Consider the following 22,910-nt stretch of genomic DNA (forward strand, 5'->3'; position numbering starts at 1 on the left):
GAGCGAATGGGACCAGTGGTGGTAATCTGGGTACCAGTTGTTTTTTTTTCCACTCATTGTACTCTGTGTCTTTGGCAAACGACACGGAGTACAAGGAGTGGAATGCAACATCTTAACAGAGGCTGGCAACCAGGTAAACATTTTTACAAGCAAAATACCGTAAATCTGATGTTAACGGTAACAGTAATAGCAGTAATAGCGAGTCAGGAGTTTGATGTCTTTTGTGCTTTGGGTTCCACAAGGTCTCCATTACTAATTAAGGCCCACCGAGCACCCAGGCACCCAAAACCAGAGAGATGCAAGTATGGTATTTTGCCTGTAAAAAAAAGACCCCCTTACAAAAATACCCATTTTACAGCAATTTTGCCTTCATAAGCCGTTTATATCTCCCGTCCGCATGTCGGGACGAGTGGTAGTAGGTGTGTGAAGATGTGGGTCCATTGAGAATATACACCATCAAATATACACCCCGGTTCGTGGGAAGTGACAAAGAACTCTTATAGGACCAGGGCACAAATAATAATATAACAATAATCATTCATTTAGCTCTTTATTTAACAATCTTACATATAAAAACCTTATTTGTTCATCGAAAATTGTGAATAACTCACCACAGGTTAACGAGAAGGGCATGCTTGAAAGGATGCTCATAACTCTGCAAAACTCTGGGTTGTATTGGAAAGAGTCTCAGTCTTAAATCATTTTCCACACACAATCTGTGCCTGTATTTAGTTGGCATGCTAGTGAGGGCCAAGAATCCACTCTCACATAGGTACGTGGTTGCAAAGTGCATTAGTGTCTTAACAGCACAATTTGCCAATCCAGAAATCTGTCAGTGGCTTCTGATTAAATTCATTTTTCACAGAACCGCTTGTTGCAATTTCGAGGAGGCTCTCTTGTTCAGATATCGGTAAGAGGACTGGAGGCAGGGCATGAAAGGGATAACGAATCCAGTTGTTTGTGTCATTCGTTTCGGGAAAGTGCCTGCGTAATTGGGCACCCAACTCACTCAGGTGCTTCGCTATATCACGTATGTAGTAACCAAAAAAGTGAGAAACCAATCCATATATAGTTTAGATTTGAGAATCTTCAAAGTAGCCCCCTTTGCCTTGATGACAGCTTTGCACACTCTTGACATTCTCTCAACCAGCTTCACCTGGAATGCTTTTCCAATAGTCTTGAATAAGTTCCCACATATGCTGAGCATTTGTTGGCTGCTTTTCCTTCACTCTGCAGTCCAACTCATTCCAAACCATCTCCATTGGGTTGAGGTCAGGTGATTCTGGAGGCCAGGTCATCTGATGCAGCACTCCATCCATGCTGTGGTAGCCATGCTGGTTAAGGGTGCCTTGAATTCTAAATAAATCACAGACAGTGTCACCAGCAAAGCACCCCCACTCCCCCCCCTCTTCCATACTTCACGGTGGGAACTACCCATGCGGAGATCATCCGTTCACCTACTTTGCGTCTCACAAAGAGACCGTGGTTGGAACCAAAAATCTCAAATTTGGACTCATCAGACCAAATGACAGATTTCCACCGGTCTAATGTCCATTGCTCGTGTTCCTTGGGCCAAGCAAGTATCTTCGTCTTATTGGTGTACTTAAGTAGTGGTTTCTTTGCAGCAAATTGATCATGAAGGCCTGATTAATGCAGTCTCCTGTGAACAGTTGATGTTGAGATGTGTCTGTTACTTGAACTCTGAAGCATTTATTTGGGCTGCAATTTCGGAGGTTCTAATTCATTTTCTGAGACTCTAATAAACGTATCCTCTGCAGCAGAGTTAACTCTGGGTCTTCCTTTCCTGTGGCGGTCCTCATGAGAGCCAGTTTTATCATAGCGCTTGATGGTTTTTGTAACTGCACTTGAAGACACTTTCAAAGTTCTTGAAATTTTCACAAACTGACTTTTAACAAGGCACAGCTGTTAATTGAAAGGCATTCATAAAGCTGGTCCAGAGAATGCTAAGAGTGTGCAAAGCTGTTATCAAGGCAAAGGGTGGCTACTTTGAAGAATCTCAAATATAACATATATTTTGATTTGTTTAACACTTTTCTGGTTACTACATGATTCCATGTGTTATTTCATAGTGTTGTTGTCTTCACTATTATTCTACAATGTAGAAAATAGTCCAAATAAAGATAACCCCTTCAATGAGTAGGTGTGTCCAAACCTTTGACTGGTACTATATATACATATATGAGTTTTTATATATATATATAAAAACTCAGCAAAAAAAGAAACGTCCTCTCGCTGTCAACCACGTTTATTTTCAGCAAACTTAACATGTGTAAATATTTGTATGAACATAACATCTGAGATATAAACTGAACAAGTTCCACAGACATGTGACTAACAGAAATGTAATAATGTGTCCCTGAACAAAGGGGGGTGGGGTTCAAAATCCAAAGTAACCGTCAGTATCTGGTGTGGCCACCAGCTGCATTTTATTTTATTTTTTATATTTTTTATTTTACCTTTATTTAACTAGGCAAGTCAGTTAAGAAGAAATTCTTATTTTCAATGACGGCCTAGGAACAGCATTAAGTACTGTACCAGATTTGCCCGTTCTTGCTGTGAGATGTTACCCCACTCTTCCACCAAAGGCAACTGCAAGACATCGGGGCTCTTCATCCGGGTTCTTCGCTGGCCATGGCAGAACACTGACATTTCTTAAGTCCTCGAGCAACTGAAACAATCATGATGTGCTTGATATATTTTAGATTCAGTAAAAAAAGTGGCTGACAAAAACAACATTATCTGCATTCAATGTTTTTGTCTTTCCCACAGATCTGAGAGATGGATCTCTTCTCACCAGACGCCTCATTCAATCTGAATGGTAGCAATCTTCACATGGAGTCAGGGCCAGGAAGAAAAACAAGACCTGACCTGCAGACAAAAGTTCAAACTTTGACTTGCTCTGCCCCTCCAGGGTACTGAAATATGCCATTTGGAGCTTGGCGCTGCCCTGAGAGGTGCACACCAGAGCTGTTCTGAATAGTAAAGAATGTGCAGGCCTGGAAATGTCCAATGACTTTGGCAGAGCCAACAAAAACTAACAAGAGCAGAGCTATGCCAGCAGATTGTTAGCACCACACACATCCATACTAAAATAATGCTCTCAAGAAAGAAACTAAATGAAGCACATCCCCCTTCCTCTCAGTCCTGACAAACATCCAAAACAATGTATTGTCCGTCCATGAAACAGCAGAGGGGACACAGTATGACAAGTGTACTTTCCTCCTTCTCCAGAGATCTGACCCAACATGCAGTAATGAATGAATGGGTGTGCTACCCAGGAGCACAGTGGAGATGGCTGGACTAATAAGAGATTCTGCTCTGCAGAACAAACAACTCTTTCGTTTCACTTTTAACCTCCTCATTGCAAGCTCAGATTAGACAAAGCAAGGGCTTTGTGTAGAAACAGAGTAATACACAGGGGTTGACATCAGGAGGGAGGGAGGGAGAGGGGATGGGGATCCCCCCTCCACACCCCCCCCCCCCTCTCAGCGCTCCTTGAATGGTGATTAATTGTCAACATTACGGCTGGGCGAAATTGCCTAAAAATCACAGCTCAGCTTTTTTCTAACTTATGGCCAATTCACGATATATACAGTGCATTTGGAAAGTATTCAGACCCCTTGACTTGTTCCACATTTTGTTATGTTCTAGCCCCCCTCTCGTTCTCCTTCTCTCTCACTCTCTGGGGAGAAATTGTTGGTTAAGGGCTTGTAAGTAAGCATTTCATGGTAAAAGCTTGTATTCCGCGCATGTGACAAATAAAATGTGTTTTTATTTGATTTGAAAGGATTACTGGCCCACTGATTTACACAGAAATGGCACATGCTCAAAATATTAATACTTCCACAGCCAAGCAGCTAATCTAATGAGTGTGGAAGGGTAAAATAAGCCGCCGCCATTTCTACTGAAAGTAAATAGCTGATTGTCATGTTTACCACCAACATTACAATGGGGGGGGGTTTTAAAAACGACAAACAAAAAAGTGCTTAATATTTCCAGGGATATTCAAATGTGATTTGGAAAAGGATGAGGAAAAGGACAAACCCATCAGCCACTAGCATGGATGGAAAAGAGCAAGCTGTGGCATCCCAGATTACTGGCGATGTGTCGGCCAGTCTGATCACCACCACCAAAACACACACACGTTGTTGCTAGCTTCTGTGTCGCTTCACACCTTCACTGCCAGCAAGTCCATGAGAGGCTCCAATGCATCAGGTTGTGAATCATCACGACTGAGCCAGTCTCAGCCCATCCCATCAATGTCTACACACACACATACTGTACATCACACACACAAGGACACACACAGTGGGACAGGCACTTTGCAGGCTCTGAGAAGAGAGGCGAGTCGGTGTGATCCACAGAGGGAAACACAGGTTCACAACTCCGGCTGGCGAGGTAAGGGTCATGACCTCTGTGTGTTCTCAGGGCTCACAGCACACCCTCTCACCAGACAGATAGACACATAGAGAGGAGAGAGGTAGGGTCTGGCTGCCCTGAGGTCAGTCCAGTGAGGCTCCTCTGTTCTCCCGCATTGTGTAGAGTGAGTGAGTGAGTGAGTGAGTGAGTGAGTGAGTGAGTGAGTGAGTGAGTGAGTGAGTGAGTGAGTGAGTGAGTGAGTGAGTGAGTGAGTGAGTGAGTGAGTGAGTGAGTGAGTGAGTGAGTGAGTGAGAGAGAGAGAGAGAGAGAGAGAGAGAGAGAGATGTCTATGACTCAGGAGTTCAATCTCCCCGGCAAGAGAGTATGATTAAAGTACGTCTCTGTCCAACCTCCACTGCTGCTGCAGAAAAAAATGGTCAGACCTCCATGATGCAGTCCACCATGATGTGCTAGGCTCATTTCTGCATCATTGCTCCTGCATATTCTATTTTTGACAGAAGTCATGTGAGGAGGAGGGAGCTCCATTTCTATCCTCCTTTTTAAATGGGAAAATGGGATAGGCTTTCTTGTTCAGCCTTGGCGACACAAGGTGCAAGGCGCTGCCAGAGGGCGGAAGGTGCTTAGATGCCGCAATGTGTGTTAACACAAAACAAAACTGTGATTGCAGTGACCGTTTGCTCCAAACAGTGGGAATTGACGTGCAGGTGGAAGGCTGTTCTCTGCCAGGCTGGCTGCTTGTCATTTAGGGGATGAGGGGGGAAACTAAGGGAACTTGGTTACACCAACTCTAACGCCTTCTAAGCTCTCATTTACAGGAAATGAATATCCCCAGAGCTTCCAGCATCAATCAACCCCTGTCCTGAACCATGCAATATTTCACATTATACAACCAGATCACTACTACCATCATCACAAAGCTAGGGCGTGCTCTATGAGGTCTTTTCAAACAGATGTAACAAGCCCTTTTCATTATCTTTTACAAAAATCACTCATTTAACCAGCTCTATCAATTAATCAATATTTTATAAAGCCCTTTTTACATCAGCAGATGTCACAAAGTGCTATACAGGAACTCAGCCTGAAACTCCAAACAGCAAGCAATGCAGATGTAGAAGCACGGTGGCTAGGAAAAACTCCCTAGAAAGGCAGGAACCTAGGAAGAAACCTAGAGAGAAACCAGGCTCTGAGGGGTGGCCAGCCCTCTTCTGACTGTGCCAGGTGGAGATTATAAAAGAACATTGCCATTAAGGCCAGATTGTTCTTCAAGACCTTCAAATGTCTATACGTCTATAATCTTTGGTGAATATGTGAAAAGGTGCATCGAAAGACAAATGAATCCCTCATTTATCTCGTGACCAGCTAAGGCAATCTGAAACGTGGAAGCAGCATGGAAAAAGGAGTGAAACTCCTGGTCTGAGAGGGCTCTGGCTTGGACTGTATTATTCTGTTAATAGGCCAAAGCCATTACACAGGACCATGGCAAGTATTATAGCCAAGCTAGCGTGTGTGTGTGTGCGCCCACTCCCTCTAGCCTCACCTGTAAGTTCGTGATGGATCAGCTTGGCAAAGTTGGGGTCGTCCCCCCACCAAAAGAGCCAGAGCTCCCTACGTCCGGGCCTCTGGCTCCGCCGCCACACACTCAGCACGTCCGCTTTGATGCAGCGGCTGAAGCTGCACAGGATGGGGTCCTCCTCGGTCACCGGGAAGAGGATGGGTGCCGAGGTGGGGCCTTGCCACACGTACCGCTTCCATTTGATCCCCGTCAAGTCCGCCTGAGGGGAAGGAGGGAGAGAGAGAGTCTCAGCTTCTGCTACAATCACCAGTACTCAGCACCAAGCCAGTTCTTGTGAGTACTAAAGAGCAAGCATTAATTCTCCTTTATGGAGCATCTGCCTCCTCAGCAGGAACACTTATGACAAGGAGACACAAAGGAAGACAGCCACAGGAAGAGAAAAACAGAGAGAGAGAGGAGAGAGAGAGAGAGGAGAGAGACAGAGATATAGAGAGAGGAGAGAGAGGGAAAACAGAAAGAGTCAGGAGAAAGAGACAACGATAGGGGCAGGGAGAAGAGAGAGATAGAGGGAGGAGAAAGAGAGATATAGAGGGAGGAGAGAGAGAGAGATAGAGGGAGGAGAGAGAGGGAAAACAGAAAGTCAGGAGAAAGAGACAACGATAGGGGCAGGGAGAAGAGAGAGATAGAGGGAGGAGAAAGAGAGATATAGAGGGAGGAGAGAGAGAGAGATAGAGGGAGGAGAGAGAGGGAGGAAAGAGAGAGAGATAAAGGAAGACAGAGAGGAGGATTGAGACAACAGACAGATGGTGATAGAAAAGGCTGCAATATAAACAGACAGAAACACGGCTGGAGAACGAAGCAGCACACACAAAAAAGCATGTTTGTTTTCGTTCCGACTGAAAGCACCTGAAGCTAAAATGCGCACAATCTCCAGAAAAACAACATGAACAACGTGTTCAAAGCTCGATAAAACTCCCTAATGCATGTAAATGGGTTCTCTGACCAACTTCATCTTTTTTAATGATGAGTGCTTTGGGGAGTGTGCCCACTGCTCTCTAATAACCAATGCTGTTTGGCTTTTATAGAGAGTGAAAACACAACACAGAGAAACTCATAGGTCATAAATCACAGGCAGCAGCAGCACAGGGTACCACAGCGTTATGTTAAAGCAGGAACATTACGCTCCACTGCTACTGCAGCCTGCTTAGCTGTGCCGGCTGGCTGCCACTCATCAGACAGCCCTACGTACATACAACCAACCAGTGATCCCTGTGCTCATGTCCTACACTGACGCCATACACTGTCTCTCACACCACTAACACACCACTAACACTTACACTGCTGAATACATCATGCCTTCCAGTGTTTACACTCTGTGCCCATGTCATACACTTACACACTGCAAAAGCCAACACCATCCCCACAACCTATGTTGCCTTGCAGTACTAGTCTTGATGGAGCTGGCTCTTCTATCTATCCTTGCAGCACGGCAGACAGTTTACCAGATTATTTAAAACTGGACCTACTGATTTTTTAGGCAGGTTATTTTGCGCTGCTAGGCAATATGTTCCAGTCGACCAACTGTCACTTTGTTAGAAGTAGACGATTTATTTAAATTTGAGGGTAAAATGAAATGAATTTAAAAGCTATGACCGAGTAATAAAGCCTGGTTGTGTTATAGCTAGTCTTTAGCCTAGTCACGGATAAACTGGAGATGTGTTGTCAGCTGGAGTCAGGTTTTAGTTATCCATTCTAACATGACAGCAAGGAAGGCCATACACTGGCCACAGAACGCTACTGAAAAAATTGCTAGTCTCATATACCAAATATGATGAGCAACTTTAACTACACTGAACAGGAGTATTTCTGTCTGTAATAAAGCCCTTTTGTGGGGAAAAACACATTCTGATTGGCTGGGCTTGGCTCCCCAGTGGGTGGGCCTGGCTGCCAAGTGGGTGGGCCTATGGCTGTACCCCTGCCCAGTCATGTGAAATCAATAGATCAGGGCCTAATGAATTTATTTCAGTTGCCTGATTTCCTTTTTGTAACGGATCTCGTCCTCCTCTTCTGAGGAGGAGTAGCGAGGAGGATCGGAGGACCAATGCGCAGCGTGGTAAGTGTCCATAATGTTTAATCAAAACACAGCAGAACACTGGAACAAAACAATAAACGTGAATAAATGAAACAGTCCCGTGTGGCAACAAGCACTGACACGTAAGACAAACACCCACAACTCAAAAGTGAAACCAGGCTACCTAAGTATGATTCTCAATCAGGGACAACGATTGACAGCTGCCTCTGATTGAGAACCATACTAGGCCGAACACGGAAATCCCAAATTATAGAAAAAGGAACAGACAACCCACCCAACTTACCATACCAAAACAAAGACATAACAAAGGAACTAAGGTCAGAACGTGACACTTATATGAACTGTAACTCAGTCAAATCTTTGAAATTGTTGCATGGTGCATTTATATTTGTGTTCAGTATACATAAATTGAGAGATACCAATTATTGAAAGCTCATAGGCTGTTGAGTTTGTGACACAATCTCAACAACAACAAAAAAATCACAAGATGACTACAAATATATTCCACACATGGCCAAAACAAAAATGGACCTTCCTCAACATTACTCTATCCCATGTGCCCCTAAATGTGCTTTTCAATACCAAGATGTATTATGATGGGCAGACACACCAACTCCCAGCCTCTTACATAACTGCCATGTTATCACGTATTATCAATTCATCAAGCAACATCATAGGAAATATCTCACGTCAGGAATCTTGCTCAAAGGCATTCAAACGCTGTTCCAGACAAGACCCTATTCACACGCCAATGTTCAATTATCATATAGGCCTATAGCTTATTCCTTCCACAGTATAGTACTACTGCTGCAGTTTATGTTTCACTAACTCCCTCCATCAAGTCCTCTCTCTGGCAGACACAGTGGTGTGAGGAACTACCTGACACCTGCATCTTGCAGAGAAACATCTGTGCTGCACAGAAAGAAAGGGGATGGGAAAAAAACTGAAGTGTGAAACCAGATCGTCCGCACTTATAGAAACGGACTGTTTCTGAAACGGGCCATGCTTGGACAGTTTGCCTGCATACATCTCACTTATTATTCTTCTACAGAAATGTATTTTCATCGCACAATCCAGTCTTCTGATGACAGCTCTGATTTTTTGTCAATGTGAGGCTATTGGCTTGGTTGTTTTCCCTGTCAAAGATCAAGTTGAAGCTTTCGATACGTAAACTAGGCTATTCTCTGCAAACACTAAGTGGCAATCTTCAAGAGGTAGATTGCACCGTCAAGGGTCTGTGTGCCTTCGGCGGTCAATCAATCAATCCATCTTTTCAGTACATCTGAGTTCCAGTCTGTATGCAGGATGAATGAGTGAGTGTCAGGGAAACCTGTGTGTTTCCTTCAAAATGACTAATGGCACGGCTAGCTGACTGTTAGTATTATGCTCAGGTATGTGGGGAACTGTATATGCAAAGTGTACCCCACCAAAAGGGCAAGAACCAGGGTGAAGTTAAGTTTCCCTTTTCAGATGGCAAGCCAAACCCCCATAGCGGCGATAGGGGAATCTGAGGGCAAAGCCATTTGACAGACTCAGGAAGTTGACGTTAAATCGGCCTGGGATTTGAGGGTTACGACCCCTCCTTTCATCAGCTGCTCAGCTCTGCTTACCTTCCCTCTCACAGCTCAGAGCTCCAGGTCCCATTGTGGAGTACACTTAGTGCCAACAGCTGCCTATCCTTCCCTTGCTTTGGGGCGGCAGGTAGCCTGGCGCCCCAAACGAAAGGTTGCTGATTCGAATCTCTGAGCTGAAAAGGTAAAAAATCTGTTGTTCTGCCCCTGAGCAAGGCAGTTAACCCACTGTTCCCTGGGTGCCGATGACGTGGATGTTGATTAAGGCAGCCCCCCACACCTCTCTGATTCAGAGGTTAAATGCAGAAGACACATTTCAGTTGAAAGCATTCAACTGACTAGGCACGTACAACTGACTAGGTACGTACAACTGACTAGGTACGTACAACTGACTAGGTACGTACAACTGACTAGGCATGTACAACTGACTAGGTATGTACAACTGACTAGGTATGTACAACTGACTAGGCATGTACAACTGACTAGGTACGTACAACTGACTAGGTACGTACAACTGACTAGGTACGTACAACTGACTAGGTACGTACAACTGACTAGGCATGTACAACTGACTAGGTACGTACAACTGACTAGGTACGTACAACTGACTAGGTACGTACAACTGACTAGGCATGCACAACTGACTAGGTACGTACAACTGACTAGGTACGTACAACTGACTAGGTACGTACAACTGACTAGGTACGTACAACTGACTAGGCATGTACAACTGACTAGGTATGTACAACTGACTAGGTATGTACAACTGACTAGGTACGTACAACTGACTAGGTACGTACAACTGACTAGGTACGTACAACTGACTAGGTACGTACAACTGACTAGGTACGTACAACTGACTAGGTATGTACAACTGACTAGGTACGTACAACTGACTAGGTACGTACAACTGACTAGGTACGTACAACTGACTAGGTACGTACAACTGACTAGGTATGTACAACTGACTAGGTACGTACAACTGACTAGGTACGTACAACTGACTAGGTACGTACAACTGACTAGGTACGTACAACTGACTAGGTATGTACAACTGACTAGGTATGTACAACTGACTAGGTATGTACAACTGACTAGGTACGTACAACTGACTAGGTATGTACAACTGACTAGGTATCCCCCTTTCCTTTAACTTTCACTTCCTGACATTCTCCCTCCCAGAGACAGGCAACATGTGAAGTTGCTCAAATCAATCCTGAGCAAACGGATAGACACCCCACCACCACTACAAGAAACTCTCCGTCAAGGCCTCACCCTCCTGTGGCAACCCATGAAACTAGTTAACAAATGTCTGTTTGCATCTTAGAGAACTGGAGAGAAATGCAAATCCACTTGGTCTACGCTCTTGTCTCGCCCAGCCTTTCCTTCTGCACAGCATGTGTCGCTGCTGTGGTTTTTGTTCTAATCCTGCCCAGCCTTTCCTTCTGCACAGCATGTGTCGCTGCTGTGGTTTTTGTTCTAATCCTGCCCAGCCTTTCCTTCTGCACAGCATGTGTCGCTGCTGTGGTTTTTGTTCTAATCCTGCCCAGCCTTTCCTTCTGCACAGCATGTGTCGCTGCTGTGGTTTTTGTTCTAATCCTGGCCTGCCTTTCCTTCTGCACAGCATGTGTCGCTGCTGTGGTTTTTGTTCTAATCCTGCCCAGCCTTTCCTTCTGCACAGCATGTGTCGCTGCTGTGGTTTTTGTTCTAATCCTGCCCAGCCTTTCCTTCTGCACAGCATGTGTCGCTGCTGTGGTTTTTGTTCTAATCCTGCCCAGCCTTTCCTTCTGCACAGCATGTGTCGCTGCTGTGGTTTTTGTTCTAATCCTGCCCAGCCCGGAAGGAGTTTGATGCCCGCTAAAATGACTTTCTTCTACACAAGGTTAAGAACTTAAGACTTCCAGGAGACACTAGTCTAGCAGGGCAGTTGTGATGTGACTTATTTTTAAAGCATAATAACTCATCTTCAAACTTTACCAAAATCCGCTTAACTTCAAATACAAACAGGAATTGTATATAAAACATTGTCATAAGACTCCTGGGAACTGTTTAAAGTAATGGTAAAAGTGCCACTGTTCACTGCATTCTTTTAGCTTAAAACCACTAAGTCTGGTTAGTGTGCAAGTCATATAGGACTGTGAACAGAAGCACTGGTATCATGCTTAGTCTCAGTATGCAGTAAAATGTCTCCCTGCTATTGCAATACAGCAGCCAGTCATTCACTACTAGCCTCATAGCTTCTCCTGTTCATTCAGCTCTACTGTCAAATGCTTTGGAAAAGGACAGTTCATGTCTATCAATGTCCAAAGTGTATCATTATTTATTCATTTAACCTTCATGGTGGGGAATTGTTAGCATATGTCATGCAGTGCATATTGTACAAAACAAATGCAATGCATTGATACAAACCTATAGATAGTGCACTACTGAGAAGCCTCTAGAGTAGTAGTAGTGTCAGGGACAAGAGTGAACATGTGAGCTTTTTCCTTCAGTCGTAATAGTAGGCTATAACCTAAATCTATTAGGTACTGTTGGTTGTATGCGTTTATGATAGCTATATAATTCAATTGTTTTACGACTGACTGGCAACGGTATCAATCAGCACTATGAGAACTACAACAGCAAAATAAATACACACAACAAGTCTAGCAATACTGTGAAATGCATTAATCTGTCATGAACAATGTATTCAACTTGACAACTTGCCAAACAGGAAGTGAGTCCTAAAGTCTATCATGCACTAACAATAGCCAAGAATACATTCTTGTTTATTAATATTTCAGCCCGTGCCTCCGTTAAGTATGCGCGAGCCAAGAGTGTAAACAACAAATGATTGGCAAGCAAACCTGACAACTTCAAAGGGAAAGTACTGTATATGTAAGCCAGCGAATAGGATACGCTGTTTCAGTAACGAAGCTCTTCATTGGCTACTTTAAAGAAAACAATGTAGCAAGCAATGTATCTGAACTACACCGGCCCACTGACAAGAACAACATGATTAATTCATTGAACATGGGAGTTGAAATTAGAAGCCAATGTTCACAAGCCTTTACTTTGCTTTCCATGACTGAATGTAAATGTATTTGTCATTTAGTTAACTTGCTATTTGTGCAAATGAACGACATTGCAAGCTAGTTATCAGGCTAGCAAACTGATTGGGTTTATTTTTAGGTCACGTAAACATGCTGCACAATGCATTCGATAAAATGCATAACGTTACTTCAACCAAGCAAACAACTAGAAGAGGCAAAACATGCATCATGCATGGTATTCAGTGTTGCTAGTTATATCTAGCTGGCTAAAATGTTTATCTACACACATTACATTAGTTGCAGTTATTTCCTAAAACTCTCAGGGCTGGAATGTATTTAATATGATCAAACTGAACATGTATGATGGCAAACACATGCATGCAGCTGTAAGTGATAGATAACCTTATTATTTCTTAATCTTGCACAACTTCTCAGTATGCAAATAACCATTGCCTTGGTGAATGATGTTTGAATTGCAGTGCTCGAAGGGCCCTACGACTGTTTTCTCACTGCTGTGGCTACCGTTTTTGCTCTCCTCAGCTAGTTAAAAATGGCTGATTTTCCTTTAGTTTTAAATATCTTACCAGACAAAATAGATTGGAATGGCAATCCTCCAAGCTGGCCCCGTTTGGTACAAAACAAGAACTCATCCTTTCACAGCGAGATCGAACATTCCATCATTTCAGTTCCGGGGGAAATAAATACCGATTTCCACTAGTATTTTTGCAAGATGTATAAGCTAATCAACGAAAATAATTTTTACCAATCGCCTGGAGTATGTAATTCAACAACCCTTCGAAAGCTATTATCCGCCCAAAAATAAAAGCAGTTCAACTATCGTCTTCGCAACCTCTCTGTCGACCTCTCAAATACACATGAAGTAAACAAATTAAAGGGAGCGAAAAATGCTTTAAAACAAAAAGAAAAGGAGAGTAAATAAGCAACTCTCCCCCTCCCCCTTGGCTTAAAACGGTCTTTGCTAAAAACGTCCCTCTACTCCTCCATCACCATCAAAATCGATGTAAAAACGAATAACATCCTTAAAAACCAATCGAAAATTGGCATATGCCTATATTTTTGCGGTAATTTTAACCATTATTTCGGTCTCTGTTCCTGCTGGTTTCCATTTGAATTCATGGATTCCTTTCTTTAATGGCGGCCACAGGGAGAACTCTGCCTCCCAAAGCCTATTGGCTCATTGTGGTCATGAGGGCTGTAATAACACAGTAACTGATGGGTATTGCCGCTAGGCGAGAGCAAGAGGCGCTACTGAGCAACCAGATTCTGTTACTAATGATCAAACCCAACTTGCCGACTTTCACAGTGCACCACCTAGTGCATACACAAAGAAATGTATCCATTCCTTTCATCAATATTTACATCATTCAACTGTGTGTTTCCTGCCCTGCCTGCCCTTGCAATCCAATCAAAGCCCTAATTCGAGTACAAAACGTGCACCTTGAATGTGTCAATGTAGGTGGGGATACAATGTTACACTATTGTAACACCATTGTGAAGCTATAGTAACACTGTAACAGTTGAAGCAGATGAATAGATTTCAAGAGTTGCCCCAGGCCACACATGCCATGAAAGAACTAAACGTGACTTGATCAAATTATTGTTGCACCTCTGTGTGAAGAAATGACTTTATTTTGTTTTTTTGCTGCCAATCCTTCAAGATGATTGAATACATTTGGTTATGATGAAGTATTCAGTCAATTTCAATTTACTGATGCAACCCAATAGTGAAATACACTTCTTTTTTTTCAAATACTTTTTTTTTCTTACAATAGATACTGAGCTCTACTCCTTCATTTGTATAAACATTTCAATTAGGCTAATCCTTTTAGATGATTGGTTGTAATGAATGCACAGAATTCTAAGGAGCCACATTGAAGCAAAGCATTCAGCACAATTTGCCATTTTAACTTATCTAATAATCTATATAAAAAATGCTATGCCGCTCCAGCTGATAATGGCATCTCTTTGTCACACTGCCTGTGAGATTCTCAGTCAATGTCATAGCCATGGCCATGTGTTCATGCTTGCTGCTGTGATACTGGGCAGGCCAGTCTCCAAGGCCAGATAGTAGATCATGTGTTTCTCTCCCTTCATCAGTGATTCTGATCTAATCCTGACAGGTCCAACAGCTCCCATCGTTATATCTATCTCCCACCAGACAGCACTGATAATCTCTCTCTCTCTCTCTCTCTCTCTCTCTCTCTCTCTCTCTCTCTCTCTCTCTCTCTCTCTCTCTCTCTCTCTCTCTCTCTCTCTCTCTCTCTCTCTCTCTCTAGATATGAGAAGCTATTGGGGAATGATTAAGTGTCCGTGTGATTGTTTTAAAGAAAAACATTTGATGATAGACCTCATAAGCACAATTGTCATAACATTGCAACTAACAGGAAATGCATATCTAATCTTCTGAGGTTATTTCTCTCTCTTACTTATCTCGTTAAATCTCTACTGACACAATGCCAAACTACAAAGAACAACTGTGAAAATGAAAGTATATCATACAGTACCAGTTAAAAGTTTGGACAGACCTTTTCTTTATTTTAATATTATCTACATTGTAGAATAATAGTGAAGACATCACAACTATGAAATAACACATATGGAATCATGTAGTAACCAAAAAAGTGTTAAACAAATCTAAATATATTTTCTATTTGAGATTCTTCAAAATAGCCACCCTCTACCTTGAAGACAGCTTTGCACACTCTTGCTCTCAACCAGCTTCATGAGGTAGTCACTTGGAATGCATTTCAATGAACAGGTGTACCTTGTTAAAAATTCATTTGTGGAATTTCTTTCCTTCTTCATGAGTTTGAGCCAATCACTTGTGTTGTGACAAGTTAGGGGGGTATACAGAATATGGTAAAATATTATATAATAATAATAATTATAATAATAGTACATATTATGGCAAGAACAGCTAAAATAACCAAAGAGAAACGACAGTCCATCATTACTTTAAGACATGAAGGTCAGTCAATGCGGAAAATGTCAAGAACTTTGAAAGTTCCTTCAAGTGCAGTTACAAAAACCATCAAGCGCTATGATGAAATTGGCTCTCATGAGGACCGCCACAGGAAAGGAAGACCCAGAGTTACCTTTGCTGCAGTGGATAAGTTCATTAGATTTACCAGCCTCAGAAATCGGCAATTAACTGCACCTCAGATTGCACCTCACAGAGTTCAAATAACAGACACAGCTCAACATCAACTGTTCAGAGGAGACTGCGTGAATCAGGCCTTCATGGTCAAATTGCTGCAAAGAAACCACTACTAAAGGACACCACTAAGAAGAAAAGACATTAGACATTAGACTGGTGGAAATCTCTCATTTGGTCTGATGAGCCCAAATTGGAGATGTTTGGTTCCAACCACTGTCTCTTTGTGATGGATGATCTCCGCCTGTGTGGTTCCCACCGTGAAGCAGGGAGGAGGAGGTGTGATGGTGTGGGGGTGTTTTGCTGGTGAAACTGTCGGTGATTTATTTAGAAATCAAGGCACACTAAACCAGCATGGCTACCACAGCATTATGTAGCAATACACCATCCCATCTGGTTTGCGCTTAGTGGGACTATCATTTGTTTTTCAACAGGACAATGGCCCAGAACACACCTCCAGGCTGTGTAAGAGCTATTTGACCAAGATGGAGAGTGATGGAGTACTGCATCAGTTGACCTGGCCTCCACAATCACCCGACCTCATCCCAATTGAGATGGTTTGGGATGTGTTGGACCGCAGAGTGAAGGAAAAGTGCTCAGCATATGTGGGAACTCCTGTTGGAAAAGCATTCCAGGTGACTACCTCGTGAAGCTGGTTGAGAGAATACCAATCTGTCATCAAGGCAAAGGGTTTGAAGAATATAAAATATGAATTATATTTTGATTTGTTAAACACTGTTTTTAGTTACTACATGATTCCATTTGTTTTATTTCATAGTTTTGACATCTTCACTATTATTCTACATGCAGAAAATAGTACAAATAAAGAAAAACCCTTGAATGAGAAGGTGTGTCCAAGCTTTTGACTGGTACTGTATATAATTCAGCAATAAGGCAAGAGGGGTGTGGTATATAGCCAATATACCACAGCTAAGGGCTGTTCTTATTCACGACGCAATGCAGAGTGCTAGGACACAGCTCTTAGATGTGGTATATTGGCCATATATCACAACCCCCCGAGGTGCCTTATTGCTACTATAAACTGGTTACCAACATAATTAGAGCAGTAAAAATAAATGTTTTGTCATACCCATGGTATACGGTCTGATATACTACAACTTTCAGCCAATCAGCATTAAGGGTTCGAACCACCCAGTTTATAACAAGTGGTTTGGCACTTAGGAGTTAGCCCACTGGTCTTGTACCATCTGATTCAACACTGTCTACAGGCCCTTCCTATCTGTCTGCAAAAAGGAACGGTGTGCAGCACGTGTCAAAAAGTCTTATTGTTCTGTGACTAAATCCTGTATAAGGAAAGTGAATAATACATCTGATATTTTGCCTGTGAGGCCATAACCTGCATTTAATGAAAACATGTGGTCAGATAAGACAGGAGAACAGCAGCAAGAGGAGCAGGATATTGCACCAATCACTATTAAGTGAGTGACTGTGAGCTAAACAGTGAAGAGTGAACGGAATGCAAGATATCTGGAGGTCTTTAAATAGTCTGAATAGCTTGAGTGCGTCATAATAATGGGATTCATTGACATTCATTGTTGTCAAAGCAGCTGGAATTCAATTGTGCGTGTGTGTGTGCGCGTGTGCGTGCACGTGTGCGTGTGTGTGTGGATTGAGGCCCAGGCAGGGCAGGATTGGAAGGTCTATAGTTCAACAGCACAGCTCTTGTTTACAGACTCTTGTTTACAAAGGCTAAGTGGTAATATCCTTGTCTTAGTTTCTACAATGGAGGAATGGCTTTAGTAATCAAAAGGGTCAACTGGGCCACCATGTTCAAATAAAGTACACAACCCCCACCCATACACACTCACACATGGTTTGCTAATTAACATATGAACCCAACTGCCTTAATTATACATATACTAAAACCACATGCACATTTTATAGCCTCTAACGTAGCCAGCAAACATAGTATCAAGCCTGTGTTCATGTAGTGAATTTAGTCAACCGTATATCAGGCTCTTTTTTTAACCAACTCATATTATTTCAGCAGTGGAATTAAGATAATAAGAAATCCAACAATCCAAATACAATGTGTGTCCTGTAGACAGCCATGTTCTGAGAGAGCTGCAGGGTGAGTATTTCAAAGGCACAACTCTGGTCAACAAGGGAAACCAGTGAAAATCGTAATTCTGGAGAGAGATCCAATAAGGCTAGCCTTTCTGGGAGTAATTTCAGGTCTGTCTGTCTTCAATGTGGTACGTCCTTGCAGGGAGGCAGTGGGCTGGACACAATGTAGAGCTGTACAGGGCCAGACTCACTACTCCACCCCTCCATGTCCAACACGACAGAGGTGCGTTGTAAATGGCCTGTGAGGCACAGACGGAGCCAGCTACTCGCTAAAGGGCCTCTTTTGAACTTTGTCAGATTGTGTCACTCACACAAAGGCAGTCGGGCAGAGAGAGCAGTGCTCTGCTCTTTCAGTTGAGTCAAAACTACGGCTGCCAGGGTCTTTGTAGTTTGAGAGAATAAAGTGATTTGACAGCATCACTTGTTTTAAGACACGTTTGCAGATCTCTGAAGCCTCTGTGTAAGTGCATGCACGCACATATGGGTGTGCCTCTAGTCGGGTTCTGTGTTATAACAGCACCCCACTCCCCATGCAACTGAAGCAAGAGACCACTTGTATGGGCGCTGGTACATGCAGTGCCTGTGCAGGAACATTCTAGAGGCACAAATAAAGCCATGGTTATCCCTTTGTTGTGCTGCTGACTAGACAAGAGCTTTTCTGCAAGGCTGCCGCCCAGGAAAAAGACGACTTTGTGCATCCCTGCTGGTAAATGTTCTGACACACTTTTTCCCGCTGCAGTCTTTTAGCACAGAACCTCGTTGTTAGGATCCCTCTCAACTTCCCTTTCCCACCCCCCTCATCTCTCTCTCACACACACACACACACACACACACACACACACACACACACACACACACACACACACACACACACACACGTTGTGAGCAGATGGAGGAAAGGAGTCTATATTTGGGATTGTTTCTCTCTCCTTAAGCAGCCTTCAGAAAACAGCATGGGATTAATACATTCAATATGAATTGTAAACTAATGTGATGAGCTCCCACACCTCCTTGGCTCCCTGTCTGCTGCTGCTGCAACTGGAAAGGAAGGGAGCACAGACTCTGTTCCTGAAACCACCCGGCAAGAATGAGATCATTGTTGAAATTAGGCCGTCAAGCACAGAAGTCAAGTCAGCGAAAACCATGAACTAGACTCCTGTCAGACAGTCAGAAGAACCTGAGCTGTGTGAAGGACTGAGTGACAACATATCTGACATTCCTCTGTGACAGACACTTTGTAATTTTCTACATTTTGGCACTTGTGAATGGTTAACACTAGATGAGAAAAACAAACACAACTCTGAGAAACAATCAGGTTTGCACACACTGCAGTTTCCCCTGCACCTGATGCAGGCAGCAATTAGACCCAAACCAGGGGAGGGTCGTGGTTAAACCCAAGGTAAGGTTAGGAAGGTGGGGTGGTGGTGTAAAGCCTACCATGATGATGCCTTGAGGGCTTCTCCACCAGTGCTCCATGCACTAGACCTAAAGGACCCTAGTTCAACGGCCATGTTTCCCATCATAGGCTCTTAATCTCTTAATTGGAAGCTGTCTCTCTCTAAAATGGAAAAGCATCAAGGCACCAGAGCATCAATGTGTTCCAGATGTGTCTTCTGCTGGTCTATGCAGCTGATTGATAGGCAGTCATTTCCCCAGGCAGCAGGGCTCATACAGCTCCTCTAGACCCCCATGCTGGCAGAGAATTGACTTCTATACTGTTGAGCTTCCTGCATGGAAGCTCATTACATTAGAAGATCAAAAACGGTAGAAGAAATGCAACACTTGCAGAAAAGTATTGGATTAAACTTGGTGTGTTATGGTATGATTGATCTGTATCCAACTCCATATTTCAGAAAAACAGAACATTACAGTCGGGATTAAATAATGGTTGTTTGAATAGGAAGTGAACACGTGGAATGTTGAGAGCGGGTGAGTTGCAGAGTAGCATAATCAGTTCTGGTTCAGAAGTGATCCTTATGAGATGGCCCTGCTGGTGCTTCCCCTAACTGAGTCCAGGATGGTATTCATTAGGGAACACTATAGCAAAAAGTTTTGCAACGGGACACAAAAAAAGTATTTCTTATTTGACCCGTGCCGTGGCCCTTACTAACCAGCCACATAGTCCACGATGATCTTCCCACTCACAGACTATGCACCATGCACTTTCATTCTATTCATACAGTACATATCTACACTCATAGTTATAATGTAGCTTATAGTGTTTATAGTGTAGTCTGTAGTTTTTAGCTTTAGTGTTTATTGTGCGCATTGTATGTGGACTGTGTCAATTCTGTGCCAATATATTTTGTCCGTATATTCTGTTTATTATCTGTCTGTATATTATTTTTATTGCAGCAGCACCATTTCACAGAGTCAAATTCCTGTACATGCAAATGTATTTGGCCAATAAAGGTGATTTTGATTCAAACCTCTTGAATCTAGGGGGCACTATTTTCATTTTTGGAAAAAGAACGTCCCCAAAGTAAACGGCCATTTTGTCAGTACAAGATGCTAAAATATGCATATAATTGACAGCTTAGGATAGAAAACACTCTAAAGTTTCCAAAACTGTAAAAATATTGTCTGTGGGTATAACAGAACTGATATTGCAGGCGAAAGCCTGAAAAAATCCAATCAGGAAGGGACTCTTATTTAGAAAGCTCTGCGTTCCTATGCGTCCCTATTGAGCAGTGAATGAGATATCAACCAGATTCCTTTTTCTATGGCTTCCCTAATGTGTCTAGTGTCACAATACATCGTTTCAGGCTTTTATTTTGAAAAATTAGCCTGAACGTCAACATTCAGTCAGTGGTCAACTGAAGTCTCTCAGAGTGTTTTGTGCGTAAAGGACAAATGCGGCCATTGTTTCTCTCTATCCTACTAAGAAGCCACCAGTCCCGGTTGATATATTATCGAATAGATATTTGAAAAACACCTTGAGGATTGATTATAAACAACGTTTGCCTTGTTTCTGTCGATATTATGGAGCTAATTTGGAATATTTTTCGGAGTTGTAGTGACCGCAATTTCCGGTCGATTTCTCAGCCAAACATGAAGAACAAACGGAGCTATTTTGCCTACAAAAATATTATTTTTTGAAAAAAAGGAACATTTGCTATCTAACTGGGAGTCTCGTGGGTGAAAACATCCGAAGCTCATCAAAAGTAAACAATTTAATTTGATTGCTTTTCTGATTTCCGTGACCAGGTTGCCTGCTGCTAACTAGTCATAATGCTATGCTAGGCTATCGATAAACTTACACAAATGCTTTGTGCTTTGGCTGTAAAGCATATTTTCAAAATCTGAGATGGCAGGGTGATTAACAAAAGGCTAAGCTGTGTTTCAATATATTTCACTTGTGATTTCATGAATAGGAATATTTTCGAGTAATATTTATGTCCGTTGCGTTATGCTAATTAGTGTCAGTTGATGATTACGCTCCCAGACCCAGGATGGGTAGTATCAAGAGGTGTTAAAGGAGGTCCCTCCCAGTTTCAGTCTGTTTTCTTCCATTTGGTGCTTAATGAATATGACCCAGCAGTCAGCCAGGGAGTGTGACTCACCCGGACAGGGATATCCAGACAGGGATATCCCCACGGGGACTTGGAGGACCTGGAAGTCCATGGACTTCGGAAAGTATTCAAACCCCTTGACTTTTTCCACATTTTGTTACGTGTACCCCTCTGGGTGTGTACCCCTCTGGATACTTTTCGAAGGCGTGTACCCCTCTGGGTGTGTACCCCTCTGGATACTTTTCGAAGGCGTGTACCCCTCTGGGTGTGTACCCCTCTGGATACTTTTCGAAGGCGTGTACCCCTCTGGGTACTTTTCGAAGGCGTGTACCCCTCTGGATACTTTTCGAAGGCGTGTACCCCTCTGGATACTTTTCGAAGGCGTGTACCCCTCTGGATACTTTTCGAAGGCGTGTACCCCTCTGGGTAATGTTATGGTTGAATAGTTTAGTCACTTCTCTTTAACCCCTAAAAGTCTAAGCCCAATTTAGCATTCGATTTTGAATTTTAGGACCCCGTAGGTATAAAAAATATATTATACAATTATTTGATAAAATATTGAATTTGGCCTTTACTACTATAGCCCATAGAAACGCATTGAATAACACATTAATAAATGTGACAGACAGTCAAAAAATAAATAATAATCATAAGGTTTTGAAGTGTCTGTCCTACATGGACTCCCGAGTGGTGCAGTGGTCTAAGGAACTGCAATTCAGTGCAAGAGGCATCACTATAGTACCTGGTTCGAATCCAGGCTGTATAATATCCAGCCGTGATTGGGAGTTCCATAGGATGGTGCACAATAAGCCCAGTGTCGTTGGAGTTAGGCCAGAGAAATATATAGGAGATATAAGAAAGCTCAAGAAATATACATTGGGTATACAAAACATTATCTTTCCATGACATATCTTTCACCTGGATTCACCTGGTCAGTCTACGATCCCTTGTTGATGTCACAAGTTAAATCCACTTCAATCAGTGGGTTAAATAAGGATTTTTAAGCCTTGAGACAATTGAGTATGTACCATTCAGAGGGTGAAAGTGGAAGAAAAAATATTTAAGTGCCTTTGAACGAGGTATGGTAGTAGATGCCAGGTGCACTGGTTTGTGTCAAGAACTGCAGCACTGCTGGGTTTTTCACCATCAACAGTTTCCTCTGTGTATCAAGAATGGTCCACCATCCAAAGGAAATCCAGACAACTTGACACAACTGTGGGAAGCATTGGAGTCAACATGGGCCAGCATCCCTGTGGAACCTTTAGACATCTTGTAGAGTCCCTGCCCCAATGAATTGAGGCTGTTCTAATTCCATAATTCCATACATTTTTTTAACCAGTACAGGGTTACCTTCAGACGAGTCCTGTGACACTTGTGGGGGTCCAAGAACACCATCTTGTTCATGAGTCTCCCCTTTCTATTGTGGGGTCATATTAGATTGTAGGCCAAACCTTACAGCCGTTTTCATTAGAAGATTTTCGGGATGTCTCCTAGTCTGTCAAATAGCTCTTTAGCTCTGCCACGTT

General features: G+C 42.8%; 1 pseudogene; it reads right to left on the reverse strand.

Annotated features, from left to right (window-relative positions):
• LOC115136275 (mediator of RNA polymerase II transcription subunit 13-like) overlaps positions 1-13,806 on the reverse strand; it is a 159,539-nt pseudogene extending 145,733 nt beyond the window's left edge.
• Between the last annotated feature and the right edge of the window lie 9,104 nt (positions 13,807-22,910).

This window comes from Oncorhynchus nerka, linkage group LG10, assembly GCF_034236695.1.
Source record: "Oncorhynchus nerka isolate Pitt River linkage group LG10, Oner_Uvic_2.0, whole genome shotgun sequence".
Lineage (NCBI taxonomy): Eukaryota > Metazoa > Chordata > Actinopteri > Salmoniformes > Salmonidae > Oncorhynchus > Oncorhynchus nerka.